The sequence below is a fragment of the Pipistrellus kuhlii genome, unplaced genomic scaffold (assembly GCF_014108245.1).
Source record: "Pipistrellus kuhlii isolate mPipKuh1 unplaced genomic scaffold, mPipKuh1.p scaffold_m20_p_41, whole genome shotgun sequence".
In the NCBI taxonomy this organism is placed as follows: Eukaryota; Metazoa; Chordata; class Mammalia; order Chiroptera; family Vespertilionidae; genus Pipistrellus; species Pipistrellus kuhlii.
This window is the reverse complement of record NW_023425542.1, coordinates 2,456,101-2,475,014: the sequence shown is the minus strand read 5'-3', so window position 1 is coordinate 2,475,014 and position 18,914 is coordinate 2,456,101. Positions and strand designations below refer to the sequence as shown.

At 62.4% G+C, this 18,914-nt stretch overlaps 1 long non-coding RNA gene across 1 annotated transcript; it reads right to left on the bottom strand.

Annotated features, from left to right (window-relative positions):
• Positions 1 to 2,449: 2,449 nt before the first annotated feature.
• On the bottom strand, positions 2,450 to 7,331 carry LOC123651255. The gene is made up of 3 exons (XR_006739846.1): positions 7,034 to 7,331; positions 3,499 to 3,622; positions 2,450 to 2,497 (listed from the first exon to the last, which is right to left on the bottom strand). It is a non-coding gene; the product is annotated as an uncharacterized LOC123651255 (long non-coding RNA).
• Between the last annotated feature and the right edge of the window lie 11,583 nt (positions 7,332 to 18,914).

The window sequence follows — 18,914 nt, the reverse complement described above, 5'->3', positions numbered from 1 at the left end:
GGGGTGCGCAGACCCCCTGTCTTTGTCGTTTATAACTTTTAGGTTCCCTGGTCATAGAGGGGGCCTTGCATCGCCCACGGATCCTGGACACATCCGGACATGGTTCCTAGAAGGGACCTTCAGGCTGGGCCCCAGCCAAGGGGCAGCGTGTGCGCACAGTATCAAAGGCAGAGGGTGCATGGTAACCAGGGGCCCCAGGGGGTGGTCTGTGGTGGAGACGGTTAGTTGTCTGCAGTGCCCACTGGACTCTTCTTCCCTCAGTAACAGAGCTCTCTGAGCTTGAGCATGGCCCAGAGCCTCCCACCCAGGACCGTGCTCCCGCCTCCCTTGCAGCTAGGTGAGGCCAGGTCACCAACTTCCCGTTAACGGGACGTGAGCCCAAGGGACACATGCAGCTTCCGAGGAAGGGACCATGCTCTCCGTTCTCTTCTCCTCGTTCCCTGGCTGCATTGTGGATCTGGCGGCAGGCACGACTTTTCGTGAGCAACCAGGGGTAAGGTATCGGCAGGGAGCAGAATTGTTCCAAGGAGCCTGTGCCCAGACCCCAGGGAGCTGCCTCCTCAACCCTGCATGTTGAAAGAAAGAAAGAAAGAAAGAAAGAAAGAAAGAAAGAAAGAAAGAAAGAAAGAAAGAAAGAAAGAAAGAAAGAAAGAAATGTTCTTCTTTTGCTCACAGTGCCATTGGGATCTTAGTTACAACGGCCAATCTTATCAACTCACTAATACAGTCCACAGTGTCTCTCCGCGCAGGTCCCAGAGGGTAGCCTGGGGGAGTTTGAAGGGGGCCTCGCCTCGGCTTTGTTTTTGCCATTTTAACCGGGAATATTCTGTAGCATGATGCTCAGTGGCTCCCTACATCTACCTCTTAGGAGGAAAAGGCTGCATCGTCGGTCTCCATAGCAATGTGGGGAGTACTTGTAAACACGAAAACACTCGTACACATGCCCAGAATCACTGCTGCTCCGGCAGACTCCCCCGGCTGCCATCCAGGGTTAAGTGGATGATTTGCTCCTTCAGGGAGCGCTGGACTCGCTCCGGGTCCTCGGTAATTTATTCATCGGTGTCTCAGCTCCGTGGTCCGTGAAAATGGAGATCACCACCCCTGCTTCCTCCCCAGGCGGTTGTTGGGATTCAGCAAAGCGATGCAGGTGGACCGCGTGGCACCGTGCCTGGCACCCGGCCAGCCCGCAGGCACGTCGCCTGCCGAGTCCTGATCCGTGTGCTCGGCGCCCCCAGCTCCGAGCCAGGAGGTGGCCACACACGAACCGTCCAGGAGCAGCGGGGTCAGTGCCCGAGAGGGGACCGCGGAGCCCGGGCAGTTTCGGGGACACGTGGAAAGTTCATGAGGTCAGACACAGTGGGGAGAGTATAGAGGTCCCAGGTGGGGTGGAGTCATGGGCTGAGGGATGCCAGCGCTTGGGAGGATGCACAGACAGGGGCGGGGAGGGGAGAGGTCTCGGGCCCAGCCCTGGGGACCTGTGACCTGGGGGAGAGAAGGAGGAGCCAGAAAGGCGGAGGGGGCAGCAATGAGGTCCAGCAACATCCAGGCCCCGGTGCGCTAACCACACACCCAGCAGGTCCCTTCCAGAGCCATCCGCTTCCGAAGAGCTGGGACTGCATCCACGTCATTGTTCTGTCCTCTGGGGCCCTCGTCCCTTCGGCAGCCTCCTTGCCACGTCCTGGACACCAAGCATGGCAAAGTGACCTGTCACTCTGGTGCCAAGAGCCCTCCTGTGGCTCTGCGCCACGCAGTAGCATGGTGGATGGGTACAGCCCTCACACACAATAGGTGCTTTCACGTTGGCCACATCAGCCCTTGAGTCTCACGCCCTGAGTGGGTCTGGGGCTCCGGCCTAAGCCGCCGCGTGCTCCCCCCAGGGGGGGCTCGGTGGCGTGGCTTGGCGTCTCGGCCACCTCTGCCAGGATGCGGGTGTCCTCAGGGAACCCCACGGAGCGGGTGCCACAGAACTGGGAGGCACTGTTCCCTTCCGTCCTCACATCGGGCTGAGACTCAAAACAAAACTGTCAGATTTCAGAACATTTCACAGCGGCAAAAATAACTGCACTTGGGGAAAACATGCAGACACTTCTCCTCGGCATCTAGTCGCTTCCACCGCGTGCCAAAAGCTTCTGGAGTTGACAGGTTCGGTTTGCCACGCACCAACTGCGCCTACCCTGCCAGCCTCGCGCCCCGTGGCCCCCGGCTCCCGGCGCCAGGACCTCGGCACCAGAGACGCGCTGCGAACCACTCCTGTGTGGCCCTGCCGAGCGCTGATTCAAAGCCACACCCTGCCCCGGTCCGTTTGGCTCAGTGGGTAGAGAGAGCGTCGGTCTGTGGACCGAAGGGTCCCGGGTTCCGTTCTGGTCCAGGGCAAGCACCTTGGTTGTAGGCTTTTTCTCAGCCCGGACCCTGGTCAGGGCTCCTGCAGGAGATAACCCATCGATGTGTTTCTCTCCCATCAGTTTCCTTCTGTCTTTCCCTCTCTCTTCCACTCTCTCTTTAAAAAAAAACAAAACAACAACAACACAAAATCAATGGGGAAATATCCCAATGGGGTGAGGATGAACAACAACATGCACAACAATATGCCCAACAACATAGACTGAGGAACAAGAACAGACCCAGAGATAAGGAGCCAGGGGTCAGACTGTCGGGCCTCAGAGGGAGGGTGGGGAGAGATGAACCAAAGGACTTGTGTGCAAATACATATGAGCCTAACTAGTGGTCGGGGACAATAGGGGGTTGAGGGATTGGAATGGGGGGTTGAGGACAACTATGTGATACCTTAATCAATAAAGGAATTAAAAAAAAAATGCCCAGAATGCACATGGCTGGGGTGCCAAACCAGCCTTGCCCCCGCTCCTGTGCGGGCACTCCCTGTGGACCACCTCACCGGAGCCGCCCAGCCTCCCAGGGAAGACCCCAGTTCAGAGAAGGACACCGAGGCTGAGAGAGGGGCCACCACCTTCCCTGGGCGACGCCCACCCAGCCGAAAGCACCACCTCCCAGGCCCCTCGGCAGCCAGGTGTGGCCACGTGATGACGGTTCATTCAACGGATGTGAGCAGGACCGTCCCCCCTCCCGGAGGCGCCCTCCCCTCGCCGCACTGGATGGCAGAGCTCAACCGGTCAGCCTGGACCCACGAGGGCAGCAGAGCCGCGGGCGGGAGCAGCCTGGGTGCTGACCCGGAGCCGGAGCCGCCATGGGAGCTCAGCGGGCCCTCTGAGCCAGTTGGTAAAAGAGGAACCAACACACGCACACACACACACACACACACACACACACACACACACAGACACACACACACTTTGATTAAGTATCCGGCAACAGAGGGCTGTTGTCACAACTGTTTCTGGGACCAGGGCCCACCAGGGGAGCCGTGTAGATGCCGAGGGGTTGGGCCTATCACGGGAGCTGGGCACGCGTGGACAGGAGGGCTGGAGGCAGGGCAGGCACCGGAACCCACTCCTGTCCTTCAAAGGCCCCACTGCCTGTTACCTCGCAGTGGCTTGAAGTCTGAGCTTGGTCTCTGAAGCTGGGGAGATGGCAGTGCTTAGAGGGGTGGCAGCAGAGAGATCGGGGGACATCCGGACACGGGAAGGTTTTGTGTTGAATCCTCCACCTGAAAATGTGTGAATTGACTTTATAGAAAGAGGCAGAGAGAGAGAAACATCCATGTGAGAGGAAACATCGATTGGCTGCTTCCTGTACTCGCCCCGACAAAAGATCCAACCTGCAGCCTAGGTATGTGCCCTGACCGGGAATCGAACCCACAGTCTTTGAGTGTATGGGACCACGCTCAGCCATCTGAGACACAGGAGGGAGGGCACCACAAGTGCGGAGAGGAGGAGGCACGGGGCCCCCGAGCAACAGGGGCCGGGCTGGCACGGGTTATGTGGGGCTGGAGCTCACGGAAGCACCTGCTCGGTGGGCCGACCCGGGCTCGGCTGAGGCCGTGAGGCTGAGGTGTCTGTGAGGTGCCAGCTGAGCCTGGCAGGTGGGTAAACAGGTCTCAGAGGACGGTTTGGAGGCGCCCATGGGGGGATGATGAGCTTATCCTGAGAAGTAAATGCCAGGGGAGCAATGAGACCAGCTCAGAAGAAAAGGGGGCGAAGGTCTAAGGAACACCAGTATTTCCAGGCTGGTGGAAGGTTGCTCCTCCGAGAAGCCGGGGGGAAGCAGGCAGAGAAGAGAGGTCACATCGGGATGGGGCCCAGAGGACCCTGGGAGAGCAGCTGCCTGTGTCAGTGCAGACAAAGGTCCCAAAGGGGCTGGACCCCCTCAGAGAGTGGCTGCTGGGCCTGCTGGATGGGGGCCGCTGAGGGAGGAGGGGGTGGAGTGTCGGGAGACAGGAGGTGCCATGGGGGGTGTTCTTTGTGGCTTTCCCTGAGACAGAGTGGGGGTACAGAGCTAGCTGGAGGTGGGGTTCAGAGAGAGGGTTTTGAGGTGGGAGACATCAGGGCACATGGGAGCAGGGACTGAGCCCAGGGTGCAGGAGGGAGGGAGAGCTGACAGCTGACGGAGGAGGTTTTATTCCAAGTCCCTGGTTTTTTGCCATCCTGGATCTAGACCGTTTTTGTTTTGTTTTTTTACTTAATATTTTTCTTAAATCTTAAGTAGTCTTGCTTTTTAAACCTTGCTTTTTCTTCTAGGCAGCATTCTCAGTGAAATCACAGATGTGATGGGTTAATTTTTTTTCTCTAATACACATGAAATCAAATACTCTATTATGTAACAGGTCCGTCCACGCACCTCTAAAATGGTCCCGAGATCCGGCAGGCCTGCCGCGCTTCTGTAACCGGGATGGGAGGGAGGCCCGAGGTGCCAGCTCTGGAGCCAGGTGGCCTGGGAGACCCCTGCCTCCGCTCTCACCAGCAGGATGCAGCCTCCACGTCCACAGGATGGAGAAAAGCACTGTCTCTCTCCAGAGTGGGTGTGGCCCGGCCAGGGGTTGAATGCTGACCCATGAACCAAGAGATCGCCAGTTCGATTCCCGGTCAGGGCACATGCCCGGGTTGTGGGCTTGACCCCTGGTAGGGGGCGTGCAGGAGGCAGCTGATCAATGGTTCCCTCTCATCAATGTTTCTATCTCTCTATTCCTCTCCCTTCCTCTCTCCCTGAAATCAATAAAAACATTAAAAAAAAAAAAAAAAAAAAAAAAAAAGAGTGGGTGAGAAGACAGAGAGGAGTGATCCACACAGGGCCCTTAGCGTAGACGCTGCTCCACACACAGCAAGATGGTCACCATTGCTGTTTATCAACGGCCCTGCTGCCTCCTGGTGAGCCTGGGCCCTGCCCATTTCAAGCCCTTTGCCCAGCCCACCTCCCTCAGGCCAGAATGTTGTAGAATATTCCAGAAAGGCTCGCGCTTCAGAGCCCCTGACAAACGTGAGCAGAGGAAGAGCCCACGTGTGTGCCACTCCATGGCACCCGTGCCCCAGGGGCATCAGCCCTGCCTGCCAGACACAGAGGCTGCCCGCATGAAGGCTGGAAACACCCATCCTGCCCATTTCTCACCATCTATTTCCTTTTTGTTAGTCCTCACCCGAGGATATTTTTTCCATTGTTTTGTTTTGTTTTGTTTTGTTTTAGGAAGAGTGGAAGAGAGAGGGAAAGACAGAGAGAAACATCCATGTGAAAGAAACAAATCGATTGGTTGCCTCCAGGGCCCAGGCTAGGGAGGAGCCGGCAACCAAGGTACGTCCCCTTGACCAGAATCGAGCCCAGGACCCTGCGGTCCACAGGCCAATGCTCTGCCCACTGACCCACACCGGCCAGGGGCTCACCATTTTTCAATTCGGTTCTCTCCAAGCTGCCAGGCTCTGCAAATAAACCTCACCCTTCTTTCCAGCAACTGCTTCCTGCACGGTCTCCCCGCGCAGGTGGGGATCCGGGCAGAGCAGGTCCCAAGGCAGGTTTTCAGAGCGGGATGAAACGCCAAAGAACAGGCCGTCCAACCTGCTCCCCCCGGACAGGTGTGTAAACAGGTCCGGAAGGGCAAGGGCCTCGGGGTCATCACCCCGCAGGGACGAGGTCAGCGGCTCCGGAAGCCACATTCCTGGGGCTTTTTCCCCCAGGGCAACACCCTATTGCCACACAAAGGGGCCGCCCACAGCCTCCTGTCTCTCTCTTCTCTGCAAAGTCACAGCTCCGCCTGCGGACGGATGCCCGGTGGCCTGGCTGGGCGGTGGCCGTCTGCACGGAGCAGAAACCAGCCGCATCGGGGTCAGAGCCGGGCCCGAGGGGGCAGACACATGCCGTCCTACAGGCCCGGAGCCCTTGGCAAAGGGCGTGGCGTCCGACTGACCACAGCGGCGGCCGGGCGGGTCCCACATACTCTGCTTGGCTGCGGGACCCGCGCCAGGCCAGCGGCACCCAGGGGCCAGCTCTCACTCCAATGAGAAGAGCCTGTGATTGGCGGGAGGTCATTTGCCCCAGGACAGCTGGCCGTCCAGGACAGGGGACACCCCCCTGGCCTCCAGGGCCTCTCTCAGGCCACGGGGCAAAGGTGAGCCCTGGCCCAGCCCTGATTAAATGACTTCAAATGCTAACCCGCCGGGTGCAAAGAGCAGAGGGGAACGTAAACATGTGTTTGGAAGGAGCACTCTCCGCTCTCGCTGGCCCTCTGCCCGCTTCCACTTTGGGCCCTGGGCAGACCGTTAGAAGCAAACCTCTCACCAATTACCCAGAGCAAAACAACTCCCAGGGGACCCGCTGGTGCCAGGTGGAGCAAGAACGAAGGCCCTTTGGCAGAATACCAGCTCTGTCTCTGGAAATCCCAGGAGATGCCCACCATGTTGGCACTGGCAGTGCCCACAGCCATGCCTGTCCCTGCTCCCCACTGCCCTGCCCACTCCCTGCCCCAGCCATCTCTCCCCTCCCCTCAGCTCCTGAGCCAGAAGGTACCACTCCGCTACCAGCAGCCAACACTGAGCCCACCCCCTCCACCCCCTCCCACAACCCATGCCACGGAGGTCCAGGAAGACCAAACAGACAGGGGAGGGTAGCCACCCCAGGCTCCGTGGGGACCTACCTCTAAGATTCAATCACCCCCTCCCCATCGCTGACACTGCTGGGCTCTGGGCAACTCCGGCCAGGACTCGTGTCCATGGCAGGCAGTGGTGCTGCGTGTTCTGGGACAGGGGCGTGGCCGTGGCCGGAGGCTGCCCAGGAGAGGGCGGGCTCTAGGAAAGCATCTCCCCTCCTCTCCGACCACCGTTTGCCGATCCTTAAGGAAAGCCGGAGGAAGGACCTTTGCACATGCTCTGTGGTGACCAGGGCCGGGGACGTGGGCCTCACCGTGTCCTGGAATGATCCCACGCTGCTCTGAGCCGGGCCTTTCTGGAGCAGATTGGAAAAAAAAAAAAAAACCCCAGATTGGGTGGGGGCCTTGCCAGCTGCTTGGGAAAATGTCTTTTCAGACCTTCAGGGTGTCATCGCCTTGCTTCCCTTTCATCTCCTTCAGGCTGTGGGCTGCATGGCCCTGCCCTGCCGGCTGTTGGCCAGAGGCTGGGGCCCCGGAGAAGAAGGGCCCCTTGCTCCAGGAGTTCTGCCCGGAGCAGGAGACATCCTGACAAGAGATAGCAGCGATCCTGACCCCGCATGGTGGGGGGGGGGGGGGGGAGGTCAGGGAAGGCTTCCTGGAGGAGGTGGCTCCTCAGGCCTGAGTAGGAGTTAACCGGAAGACAAATGGGGATGGGAATCCCAGGGGGCGGGCCTTGGGATGGGAGCAAAGCTACCTTAGAGGATGCATGGCAGGGTGGGCAAGGGCAGGGCGAGCCTAACGGGGAAGACTCGGGGGCCAGCCGGATGGGGCATCTGTGTCCCAGGAAGGAGTGCGGGCTCTATGTGGAGAGCCATGGAGAACCATGGAGCGCTTTAAGCTGGTGGTACCATAGCCTGGGTTCATCTTGAAAAGCTCACCCTGAAGGCCACCAGGCACAGGGCAGCGTGAAGGGAGGCAAGCGAGGGGGGCATGGCAGCTCGGAATACCCCATCTGGATCCAGGGCAGTGCATGCCCAGTTCTCCCCACCTGGTCCCTTCTCCGGCCTCACAGTCCCTCAAGCTCACCATGATTGATTTCTCTGCCTCTGAGCCTTTGCATACGCTATTCCTCTGCCCACGGTGCCTTTCTTTTTGCCTTATGCCCGTAGGACGAGTGCTCAGGGCCCGCCAGAAAACCCATCCCCGTGTTCCTCCCGTTCACCTCTCTTCTGGGAAGAATTTATTGCTCCTTCCGGTGGTTCCAACAGGGGTCTGGCCGTGCCCCAAGTTTGCCGGTCCTCTGGCCAGGAGTCAACCTCCCCACCAGGCACGGGGCCCACGGAGGGCAGGGCTATGCCTGGTGCCCTGTGGGTTCTGAGCCCGGAGGCAGGCAGAGCACCCGCAGGGTGCGCTCCCCGGGAGGGCTGGGAGGGTGTCCTGGGAGACCTTCCTGAGGTCACCGTCAGTCCTGTGACCTCAGCTCCGGCTCATTCCAGAGCAGCTCAGCCCCGTGTGGGCGAGGGCAGTTGTTTACCCGGTGCCCTCGGGGTGGACAGCAGGGGCCAGCTGGGTGTGGTCACCCCTTCTCCCTATCCCTGCTGTCCAAGCAGCCCTGTGCCGAGCTCTGCCCCGTGCGGTGTGAGAAACACCCTCTCCCCTGCCCCCCGCTTCCAGCCCGGCCATAGCAGAGCCCCGTCTGCCCTGCTCTCGCTGTCCCCAGCCGGCTGCTCGTCGGAGAAGGTCCAGTGAGAGGTCCCGGCCCGAGGGAAACAGGCACGGCGATGCCGCCCAGCGCCCCCGGCAGGAGGGACGCACCCCTCCCTGGGCCCTGGGGGTGCTGTCAGCACCCGCCGCCTGCCGTCCTCTGGAAGGTGACTCAGCCGACTCGGGCTCCCTCACCCAGGATCGAGCCCCTCCCAGGTGGCCCACATCCAGAGCCTGGTCCACATAAGGGCACAGAGGGCCAGGCCCTGTAAACGTCTGTGATTTCTGGAGGCCACACTCGGGAATTCGGCTCTGACCCGATGCCAGGTGAGCCAGAGGAGGCCGCCCCGGAGCGGGCCCGGAGCCGGAAAGGCTGGGCCTTGGAGCACGGGTTCTGCCTATGGCCTTGGAGGTGTCCGTGCTAGGAAAACTGCCAAGTGGATTTTATGGCAAACCCCAAAGAGGGAATCTCAAAACAGATGCCTCGGCGTCCGGAGCAAGCCCTTGTGACATCTGCAGTGAGACTCGGACGGCCGTCGCTACCCAGCTCCTGCCGTGCGGCTGGACGCTGCCCGAGGTGGGCGCCTGAGCACTGAACGTCAATGGCCCTGTGGCTGCACTGCCCGTCAGGACGCGGGTCCGGCCAGACCGACCAAGACTCGAGGTGAATTGGGCCCAGCGGCATTCCCTCCTAAAACGGATGGGGTGCGTCCGAGGCTCTGCTCAAGCAGGACCCGACCCCTGACCTCCCCCAGTGCCTGCCCTCAGCGTACACATGCGGCCCTTCCAGCCAGCCGGTGGAGGGGGGCTCTGAGCTCGCTTGTGGGGGAGTAGCTCAGTAGGGGAGAGCAAACTGAAATGGACGGTGGCTGCTCCCAGCCCCTGGGGGTGGCCTTGCAGAGGGGACAGGGAGGAGATTCCAAACGGGCAGTCCCAGGCTTTGTGTGGGAAGAAGGGTGGCCCAGAGTGAGAGATGGACTCCGGGGCCGTGGCAATCAGCGTGGCCAGCTGGCCAGGGGCCCGGATGTAGACCTGTGAGATCAGACCCGAGAAGGTCGGGTCAGAGCATGGGGATGGCGCGCACACGGTGTGGAGGCCTGGCTATGGCGTGTTCACGCCCACTGGAATGCAGTGGGCTACATGGTTTGGCCACCTGATCCAGCCAAGCCTTCGTGGCACAGGAATGCACGGGCCACGTGGCAGCGTGGCGGTGGCCCTGCCCCGCAGCTCCCCTTCCCAAGGCTGCTCCGGCCGATGCGTTAGGCCAGTCTGTGGTCGGCAAACTCATGAGTCCACAGAGCCAAGTGTCAACAGGACAACAATTGACATTTCTTTGGAGAGCCACATTTTTTAAACTTAAACTTCTCCTAACGCCACTTCTTCGAAATGAACTCGCCCAGGCTGTGGTATTTTGTGGAAGATCAACACTCCAGGGGCCAAAGGCACTTCCGGTTTGCCGACCACAGCGTTAGGAAAAGTCCGACCTGCCCGGAACCAGGACCCCTGCTGAGGCCCCGGCACAGGGCCACTCCTAGAGGGGACCAGTCAGCCCTATAGAAGCGCATTAAGGACACCGGACCTCCTCCATCCGGAAACGGCAATGATGCATCTCGATGGGAACCGAGAAACAGCGTTGGTGTGGTTGGTTGCCTTTTCTGTGCACGTGGCCTCGGTCAGCACCGCCACCCGAGAGCTCACAGCGTCCGAGCACTGAGGGCCCACAGGCAGGAGCAGTCATTCCCAGTGACCCACTGTGGGGGGACCCGGGGGGGTTGTGCCTCCCAGCCCTGCATCCCAAGACTCCACTAGAGCTCCCAGCCAGGGACACAGGAGGTGTCAACGCACCACAAGCTGCGGTTGACACGGACCACCCAGGCTTCTCACAACCAGGAGGCAGCAGACGAGAAGTGGCGTGTGGGGGACCCCGTTGGGCACCTCTTGGTAGCCCCCTGCCCAAGGTTGGTGGTGCAGCAGCCAAGGTCTGAAAGGACACGGCGGCCTGGGGCTCAGGCCATGGGGCGGAAGTGCCAGCTGAGGCGGAGGGGACCTGGAACATGGAGCAGAGGAGGGAGAGGACGGCCACCCGTGCAGCCCACAGTCCCACTGCCGTGGCCGGGCTGTGGTTTGCCCACCGACCTTCCTCTCTGAGTTTCTCTAAGAGACAGGGGCCACCAGAATGGAGAAGTGCTCCCAGCTCTGTGTGAAGAGGGGACCTGGGCGTGCAAGGGGCCTCTGCTGTGAGGCCACAGTGCCGCCCCAGGCCCTGCAGGAGCTGTGTCTCCGACAGACGGGCTCTCGGCTTTCAACCCTCTCGGGGACCACGGATGGAGGCTGAGGAGAGCCACCCAAGGTCATGTCCTCTTCTGGAGGTCAGCCCCCTGCAGCGAGAGGTCAGTGTGAGATTAGGAAGGACCACCCTGGAGGCCATACCCCCCTCCCCGCCAAGCTCCCTGTGGAGGCGGCTGGGGCCTTCTTGGGGCTTCATTGCCGCTCAGCTTCCCTGAGCTCTGGGCCCCCCAACCCCCTCTCCCTCCACGTGTGTGGATCCTGAACACGCCCCCTAAACTGTCCAAGTTGAGTCGAGGGGTCCGACCTGCGACCCTGGGTCTCTGAACGACCCCATGGAGTCCCTGTGAGGAGCAGGGTCGGCGCTGCCCCCGGGGGAGGCTCTCGCTCGCCAGCTACACCCACCTGGCTGGCCGTGGTGCCTGGCAGCCCGGACCCGGAAGGAGCAGGTGCTCAGGGAGCCAGTGGTGAGTGGACGGATCGAAGAGGGGACTCCAGCCTCGGTGCCTGTTTTCCTGGCCTGAGCTGCCTCCGCCTCCTTCCCTGGCACCTGCCCCCTCGGCGATGCGCCTCCCTGGAGACACACCTGAGACACTGTCCTCTGGCCCCGGCACACAGGCCCATGCAGGGACCTGGTCCAGGCCTCCGCCTCCAGCCTCACATCCATTTGGGAACAGTTCCAGGGCTCTGGGGGTCTGGGGTCTGCCTCTCCCACCAGAGTGGGGGCCCTGGGGGACAGGAGTTGTGGCAGATCCACTTGTGGGTCCTCGGTACCCAGGGCCGGGCTGGGCCGGGCATTCGGGGAAAACCTGTGGGAAAGCCTGTTTCCCCGTCTGTGGTCAGGCAGCCTCAAGCAGCACGGCCCCCCAGGATGCCCAGCCACAGTCCGTGGCCTCCCAGTGATGGGGAGAGAAGGGGGCTCCTGCTCCGGGGTCCCAAGACATGCCTGCAGACTTGAGGAGGGCCCCTGGCAAAGGAATGCCACCACCCCAGCCTGTGGTACAAGATGGCACCCCCAACCCCTGCCCGGCCAACCCCCAGCCCCACCCACCACGCAGCCCGCCGCTGCATGCTCTCGCCCTGACTCACGAGGCCAAAAGCAAGCTGCCTGGTGGTGGGAGCTGGGCAGCGCCTGGCCGGTTTCGGAGGAGCCTTCCATAAACACAGCCACCACTAATGAGGGCTGCGAAGAGGCTGCTCCCCGGGGACCCCCGCTTCCTGCTCCTCGGCCTGGGTGTGGGAACTGGAGGATTCTGGGAACACTCTGGCCCGCCTGGCAGGCCAGGCAGTGGGGACAGGCAAGGAGGGCCTCCCCGGACCCAGAAGCAAGCCCTGGTTGACGCCTGCCGTCTGCCAAGCCCAGTGTGGGTGCAGGTGCTCCAGGCTCAGGATGGGGGGCACCTGCCCAAAGTCAGGGAGCGGGGAGGGGACGGAGGGAGTTGGGGGGAGGGTCCTCAGGCCAGGTGCCCTCAGACACCCACAGGCACCTGTTTGCCGAGGGTTTACAGCACTGTTTGCAGAGAGAATCAGACGGGCCTGGGGCGGAGGCTGGGGTAGCGACTGAAACCGCCATGGAGGGAGGGGCCCTTTCGATCAGAGACCACCCTTCGGAGAGGTGGTGAGTGCTCCGGCTCTGAGCTGAGGCAGGAGGGACCCTCCCCGCGGAGAGCGCCCGGAGTCCAGGCCTGGGCGGGGGCTGCCCGCACCGGTCCCAGAGGCGATGGGAAATCAGGACGACATGAGGGCAGGACGAGGCGGCCAGGGCTCTGGGCTGGGCCACGCCCTCGCCGTGGGCTGCGGGGCCGCCCTGTCTTCGGACGCCGCGGGCCATCAGCGGAGCCAAGCGCGGCTCCTCCTGGGACGGGATGGTGACAGTGGACAGTAGCGGGTGCTTTGTTTGTGTCTTCAGTGCTCTCACTTGGCACACACAGCGCTGGCACCCATGACAGGAACCGGAGCCGATGTTTGAAACGTCGAAGTGTTTGCGAAATCCACGGGTCTGGGGCTCTGCGGGAATCCTCTGGTTTGATTCTCACCAGGTCCCCAGGGGAGGGGATCGCTGGGCACCGACTGAAGGATGAGGAAACCGGTGAGAGGGAAGGACTTGCCCAAGCCCCGGGCCCGCTGGTTGGGTGGGGTTGGAAGTGGGCAGGCCCGCCAGTCCAGACGCCCTTCCCCTCCCACCGGGCCTGGCCCCCTCCGGCGGATGGAGGTCCCGCTCCCGCCCAGCCAGCACAGAAGTGGTCATCTTGACATTGGCCGTGGATCCAAGTCAGCCCGCCCCAGCCCAGGGCTCCCCGCCTGGTGCCCTCCTCAGCCTGTGGCCACCCCAATAAAACTTCGCAGCCCCTCCCGGCGGCCCCACCTCTGGCCAGCTAAGTAACCAGAAATCCCTGGCCCAGGCATTGCTCAGACTCACCCCTCCTGGCCCCGCCGATCCCATGGGACTCCCCTCCGGAGCCAGACTCCGGCCTGGCACCGTGGGGACCTGGACGGGGCTGGGGAGCCGGTGGGGGGGAGGGCGGAGGGAGGGCGGGGGGGTCCCGGGCTAGGCCGCCAGGGCAGCCGGCAGCCCGTTGTCCTGAGATGGCCTGCTCCAGAGGGCTCACTGCAGTTACTCAATGACAATGAGGACAAGTTGTTTGCGGTGGCCACAGGCCAAGGGCTCCGACTGTGGTCGAGCCTCCAGAGACATCTGGGAAGCGGGAGGGGTGGGGAGGGGGGGGGGAGGCTGCCCCAGCCCCGCCTGGGCAGCCGCATCCTCAGCGCTGGCCACTCTGCAGGGTGAGCTCTCGCTGGCCATGCCGCCCCCACGATGCTTCTCCAGGGAATCCTGAACTCGGAAGGCTGGCATTCGAGGCCCAGTGACCCCTCCCACCCGACACCCCCGCGCCCCCACTCCCACCCCCATCCTGAAGTCCAGCCCAAAAACGTCCTTCCCTTAGCTCACTCATCTCCCTGGGCCCGGGAGGCCCCTCCTCCCGCCGGCCACCGGGTCTGGGGACCCCTGCCCAGTGCCAGTGACATGGGTAGCGCCCCCTCCTCCCTGGTGCGTCTGCGTCCCCACGAGAAGGTCTCTTCCTGCTCTGAGTCCCGGGCCCCTCTGGGAGCCTCAGCGCTCCCATCTGTAGAACAGGCACAATACCAGCGCCCAGTTTCCCAGGCGCAGCTGAGGGCTGAGGAAATGAGAGAGTCCATGCAACTCCCGGCCACTCACACTGGCTGGTGCTCAGTAAACGGTGGGTTTGTTATTCTCATTGTCACTGTCCTCCTCCTATTGCTGGGGCAGCTCTCCCCGCCCCCTCCCCTTCTCTTTCTCCTTCTCTTCTTCTTCTTCCTCCTCCTCCTCCTCCTCCCCCTCCTCCTTCTCTTTCTCCTTCTCTTCTTCCTCCTCCTCCTCCTCCTCCTCCTTCTTCTCTTCCTCTTCCTCCTCTTTCTCTTCCTCCTTCTCCTCCTCCTCCTCCCCCTCCTCCTTCTCTCTCTCCTTCTCTTCTTCCTCCTCCTCCTCCTCCTTCTTCTCTTCCTCTTCCTCCTCTTTCTCTTCCTCCTTCTCCTCCTCCTTCTCCTACTCCTCCTCATCCTCATCCACCTCCCATCCCATGGACACTGTCTTCCTCTGTCTGCACCCACTGGTTTCTTCCTCTCCCACTCTCTGGACAATCCTACCTCCCCATGGCCTTGACCCCACCCACAGCTGTCCTCCTGGATGACCCTGGGGCCCTCAGGTCAGCATTCTGCCCTGCCACACTCCCCTCCTCCTCCTGCCCCGCACGTGGCCAGGTGCTGGGAAATCGTTTCCACCTGCTCTTGGTACCAAACTCCGTATTATTTATGAATTCCTTGGCTGCAAAGAGGAGTCTCAACGAAGTGACTTGAGCAAAAGTGAGGACTGGCATCCGGTGGAGCCTGCAGGTCGGTGGCTCCTGTGCTGGGTCCCACAACCCTGGACCGCCCCTGGCGGCTCCTCCTGACCTTGGCCTCTCTGCTGCCCGATGACAGCCCCAGCTGCAGACGCCACATCTCACACAGCGATCAAAGGCAGGAGGCGGGACCACACTCCTCCTCACATCCCTTCTTCTGTCAGGGCGGACAGAGCCCTTCCCAGGAGCCCCCTCCACGTCCCCTTTGCATCTCCCTGGCCAGATCCGGCTCGTGTGGCCACACCTGGCTGCAAGGGGACCTGGGAAAGCAGTTTCCTGTCACATACCCAGAAACCTGGACATCCCCTCCCCTGTCCCGCCTCCAGCCAGCCCCCTGTCTCCCTCCCTCCATCCACCCCTCCCTCCCAGCTCTACCCCAGGCCCCTCAGCACTCTCCCCAACCTGCCCCTCCACCACACAGCAGTGACGTCTTCCACATCCAAACCTGCCCGTGACTCCCAGCTTCTCCGGGAGACATACCAGTGCCTTCCTGTGTCCCCCAAGGCCTCCGGATCCGGCCATCTTTCCAGCCTCACCCCACCACGTCCCTGCAACCTGCAGGCAGCAAGGACCCCCAGATCCAGGGTCTTGGGGGGAAGGATCTCAGGACAGCAGGGGAAGGCAGCCTCCCCCTTCCCGGCCCCCCCCCCCCACCATTACCGCCATGGCAACCAGGGCACACTGTCACTAGGATGGGCGAGGGAACTGGAGCACCCTCCAGCTGCCCCTGCAGTCATCCGGAGGGTGGGGGCCGGGCCAGCCTTTGTCCTCTGGTGCTTCTGGCCTCACCTGCTCCCTGGGGACGGGAAAGAGGTGCAAGGGTGGGTGCTGGGACCCGCACCCCACGGGGAGGCCGGCTCCTGCAGGACACCCTAGGGCACCCTCCTCCCGTCGGGAATCCCCATCCTGCCTCCTTCTGCCTCCTGTAAGCCATAGTCTCTGCTCACCTTGTGGGAACAGACCCCTCCCCGCACCCGTGGCCTTCGTACCCAGCCCAGCTGGCCTGGCTCCTCCCAGTCCCCGGTGCGGCCATTCCCTCAGCGGCATCCAATTCAGGCTGCAGGTGAGGTCCTTCTTAGACCCCTGCCCCATGAGGCTCAGGCCGTGGGCCCTTCCGGGACCCCTGGAAGGGGAAGCAGGAGGGAGGGTGGACAGGGCACCGCACAGCACTGCCCCCACCCCCAGTTCAAGCTGAGACGGGGGCGGGTCGGGGAGCCTGCAGAACCGGCCTTTGAAAGCTTCCTTGGGCTGTGGGAAGGAACCAGGAGCCTGGGGGCTGAGCCTTGATGCCACTTCCCTTCGCTGAGCCTCAGTTTCCCCTTTAGGAAGTGTCCACTGGGGGCACCTGGGAGACCTACAGCTTTTGCAATGCACCCTGGGGAGTAGGGTCAGTCAGAAAGAGCATCTATGGTCTGAGGCACCCTATGACAGGGGAGAAAACCCTTGTCTCACCCCCCATTCCTTGGCCACACACCCTGGCCCAACTCACTGGCCTCTGTGCCCCCAAGCAAGCGCCTGCCCAGACAGCGAAAAAGGGTGGGGGGGCGAGGGGGGGAAGAAGCTCCCAGTCCCCTCACCACTGCCTCCCCCATCCCCTTGGGTGCACGGGCTGGCAGAGTTCCAGCCCCATGTGGTGCCTGACTGTGGGTGTGGCGTGGCTGCCAGCCTCCTCGGGTGTCTCATGATTGTGTGGGCCACCGCGGACACCCAGGCCCTCGAGGCAAGCGGCGGGGGCAGCAGCCGGGGCGGAGGCGCGGCTGGGAAAGGCCCGGGTGGCAAGGCTGGGTCGGTGACAGGAGGCCCAGCGCCCGGCCGAGGACAGGACACTGTGTTTTGATTACTTCCAGTTTCCTGACCCCCACGTAGTGATTTAATGTTCCTGTTTACTCCGAGGGTTAGAACAGAAGGCGGGACGGCTAAGCTGGCCTCCTCAGCCTCCTTCTGGCATCGCCCCCAAACTCCCAGCAGGGAAGCGGTTAGTGGGAGCAAACGGTCCCGGGGGACGGCAGCGGGGCCTCGGGCTGGGTCGGGGACCTCAGAGGGGCTCCGGGTGGGCCTGGCACGAAGCCGGACCTGGTGGGGGCGAAGGGCATGACCTTCCCACAGGAGCAGGGCAGGGGGGGCCTCAGAGCCGGCTGAGGAAGCTGCCCAAGGGTGGGGCCGGAGCCGGGGTCTCCCATGCCCATCTCCTCCTGGTTAAGGGCAGATGACCTGCGCCCCTGGGCCTGCCCGCGCTCTCTGGGGTTCACTTCGGCGGAGACCCAGGCCCCTCTCAGAGTCCCAGTCCCCCTCGGGGACGGCTGGCAGCAGACCCGGGGCCCGGGGCTGGCAGACCCTCTCAGAGTCCCAGTCCACCTCGGGGACGGCTGGTGGCAGACCCGGGGCCCGGGGCTGGCCGGGAGGCCTCAGCAGTTCACCAGCCCGGCTCCCGCTCCTGAGACCTCCGCACACGGGGGCAGGCTGGGAAACGACTGGAAACCTCGCCTCCCAGGGCTCCCCGGATGGACGCTGTGGCCACACATGGCCAAGGGAAGGGTGTTGCTTGTTTAAATGATAAGTAATCCCCTTGTTTCCTTGTTGTTTCAATCAACACAAGTTCATTCATTGTCAGCAACACAATTAAAATGCTGGCTTTCTGCTCAGGGAGGCCCTGTCCTCCAGGGTCTGTTCCTTTAGGCAGGGAGCGTCACAAGGCCTGGCGGGGAGGACGTGATGACGTGACGTGACAGGGGAGGGAGGGAGGGGCCACCAGGGCTGGGAGAGCTTTGAGTGAGGACCGTGGCAGCCGTACAGAAGCCAGGGTGCACCCACAGAGACAGAGGCGGCTCCGGGCCAGGAGCACATGGCCCTGTCTGCAGCCAGGAGGCCTCAAGCCTCCAGGGGGACACAGCACCCAGAGGTGCTGCATGGAGGACCCGGGGCACCCAATGTCGCCATGCGTCCTCCTCCCCCGGAAGTCACAGAGGGCAGGAGCCCGGCAGTTTAGGGTCCCCCACAGGGTTGAAGTCCTCATCTGGCCGAGGGCAGAGCCCGAGCTGTGGGGAGGAAGGCCTCTGCCCGGAGTCATCCTCTCGCAGGGGGGCTCCGCGAGCCTCCAGCGTGGCCTGAGGTCACTGGGTCTTGGGGTGGCCGAGCTGGGCGGGCCCAGGAGACCACAGCCCCAGCCCTGCCTCCATCTCCGATGTCCTGTTGGACCCAGCGTCCCCTCACTGAGCCCGAGGAGCCTCCAGGGCTCACCACCCAGGACCGTGGGGCAGCGCTGGGGTTCAGGCCCTTCACGTAGACAGAGGTCACTCCTGAACCCCCGTCCACACACATGGACCAGGATGAGGTCCTTTCTGTCTTCATCGCCCAGTGTCCACTCAGCCCTGGGGTCATTCCTGCCCCACTGCTTGTGGCTGTGTGGCTTCGGGCAAGTCTCCCGACCTCTCTGAGCCTGTGTCTGCAGTGCCGAGTGTCAGGACTGAGCGGACTCTGGGAGGCTGAGGCGGGCCTTCCGGGGATGGCAGCTCTGAGGACACAGAGGCAGTGAACACTGTGTGCCCAGGAGTCTTCACCCCTACGGGCTCTGCCACACAGAAAGGCAGGCTCAGGGGGAGGGACAGACCAGTCCTGCCATTTTCCCACTGTGTCCTCCTCTGAGACGTTGGGGAGGCTGGGAGTTGGGGGTGACAATGGGACCAGCAGGGCACCTGGCCCGTGTCAGCACATAGTAGGTGCTCAGAAAATGTCCTATGAGCCTGTCCATGAGCAGTGAAGAATCTAAAGGAACTGGACAATGTGGCCCCAGAAGTCGGAGGTCCCTGCTCCCAGCCCCTGCCCAACCAGGGCATGCTACCAGGCTGCCCATGGGCCTGGAAACTCTTGGCCGGGCTCCGGGGCGGGTGGGGAGGGGGCTGTGTGTGGCACAAAGCGGGACCGTTGAAGCCAGCTCGTTCAAAGTTGCAGGCCCGCTTTCCAGAGGGGTTGTTTAGAAGGGGAAAACATCGTCCAAATCACAGCCGAGAAAACCTGCAATT